The sequence below is a fragment of the Cynara cardunculus genome (assembly GCF_001531365.2).
Source record: "Cynara cardunculus var. scolymus isolate 2C chromosome LG 1, CcrdV1, whole genome shotgun sequence".
NCBI lineage: Eukaryota > Viridiplantae > Streptophyta > Magnoliopsida > Asterales > Asteraceae > Cynara > Cynara cardunculus.
The window spans coordinates 4,157,992-4,160,433 of NC_037528.1; positions in this window are offsets into that span (position 1 = coordinate 4,157,992).

A 2,442-nucleotide genomic window follows, 5' to 3' on the forward strand; every position below is an offset into this window, starting at 1 on the left:
CAAAAAAAAGACGCAGAAATATGATTTTAGTGTGTATAACATTCTTGTTCCAATGAAGACCATAGATGAGATGCATCACACAATATTGACCAAAAAGGTTCTAAAAATTTTAAGAAACTAAAACCCTAAAAGATTGTTGATTATCTCAAAATCCATAGTAATCATCAAAAAGATCATGGAAACAAAAAAAAAAAGGGAAATTAAGAAAAACATAAACAGAGAAGTGTGAGTTTAGTGTGTATGTGTGTATCATGATTATTTGTTTCAACAAGATATTGAGATGGAAACCCTCTGTCATCCCTATGTTTTAGTTCCAACAAGATATCAGGATGCTACTACTTAGTTTATTAGTCCTAAAATGGTGAAACTAATTATCCTATAGTGGATGTTGCTAATAGACAGTCCGCAATAAAACATTAAGATTAACAATTCATGCCATGCCATATACAAGTAAAAGCTTCAAATTAAATATTCTCATGGTTTCACATTAGTTTTCTCAACAAAAACCAAATACCAAGTGATGGCAGTGCATTTTACGGCCTAAACACTGAGATTGCAATACGACTCTATAAAGAAGATACCTTCACCCTAGTCTATGGTGACTTTCCAGCCACCAACATCGACCAGACCAACAACAAAAACAGATGGGGAGAATTTAACTTCCCAACCCCCCCCCCCTCCCTCCCTCAATCTTTTATGTTCCTACAAGAAAACCTAATGCCACCGTTTCTTTCACTACTAGATTATAGTAAAAGCAGGCATATTACACACTGGGTCATTTAATCAAACACTTGGTGCTCAAGACAAACCAACAAAAACCATCAAGGAAATCGAAGTCCCAATCAAAGAAATCGAGATCATTGGTATTCACCACACTTTCTACCTCGTTAATGTCAAATGTAGCATCACGAGAATTACACCTGGTGTTCATACAAGAAACAGAAGATGGACATACCAGAAGTCTATGGCAGAGAGCGAGAGAGAAGATATCGTGAATCCTGAGAATGAAATCTGAAACGGTAAAAAAAAGTTTCCACTAAAAGTAAACCTATCGGGCTTGGGCATAATAGCAGACGGGCGGATAATGCCCTTTGGGCTTCTGTTGTTAGGCTATGGCCCCCTGGCCTGTAACAAGGGCCGATTCTGCTTTAGCGAATTATTTTTAATTTAAAAATAAAATTTTAACGGTTTATAATCACATTTAGGAAACGGTAGATCGATGGAGATGGAGGTCTCCTGTGAAGAAATCGATGGAGATGGAGGTCTCTTGTGAAGAAATCGATGGAGGTGGATGGAGACGGTAGATGGGTATTAGGGTTATTGTATATTTGTCAAATATGTCTTGTTCCACTTAGTGCTAGGGGTGAGGGTGAACAGGCGTGTCCCATACGTGTTCCACTTAGTTCCACTTAGAAACACACCAAACATGGGACAAGTGTGTCTTGTGCTGTTACACATTGTTCCACGTACCAAACATACCCTTAAGGCTATATTTTTCCTTCATTTTAGAGCATCTTCTTTAATAAGGCTATGTTGCTAATAGTGGATTTAATTTTAATATTATATAATATAATTAGACAATTTTAATATATAAAAGTATAACAAATATGCACCCTCATTTAAGAGTACAATCGAAATTATTTTGTTTTAAAAGCAGTCAATTCCGATATTACATGATATAAGTAAAACATGGGTGTTGCTATTTACATTTATATTTACATCATAATCATGCAAGTTGGTTCCCCAAAATAGGAATCAAGTGCAAGTTGGTTCCACAAAATAGGAATCAGGTGCAAGTTGGTTCCCCAAAATGACGATTTTGAAAATTGGTTCCCAAAATAGAAATTAGGTGCAATTGCACCAAAATGGAATCAACTTTCACCTAATTTCTATTTTGGGGAACCAACTTTCAAAATCGTCATTTTTGGGAACCAACTTGCACCTTATTCCTATTTTGTGGAACCAACTTGCACTTGATTCATATTTTGGGGAACCAACTTTCAAAATCGTCATTTTGGGGAACCAACTTGCACTTGATTCCTATTTTGGGGAACCAACTTGCAAAATAATTATAGAAAAATAACTAAAATTCGTTTTTTTTTTCCAAAAATTAATGCAATAAAATCTATTTTTCATTTCAAATATCTTTTTTTTAATTCAGATATCAAATTGAACATTTAAAAAAAATCCAAATTACCACAATAAAAATTGTTTTTTACTAATGCAAAAAAAATCAATTTAATAGAAAAAAATTAATTGATGCAATTGGTTAGATATAAAAATATTGAATGTGGTAATTTGCATTAGTAAATATTGTTTTTTCTATTAAATTGATTTTTGTTGCATTAGTAAAAAACAATTTTTATTGTGGTAATTTGGATTTTTTTAAAAATGTTTAATTTCATATCTGAATTAAAAAAACGAGATTTGAAATGAAAAATA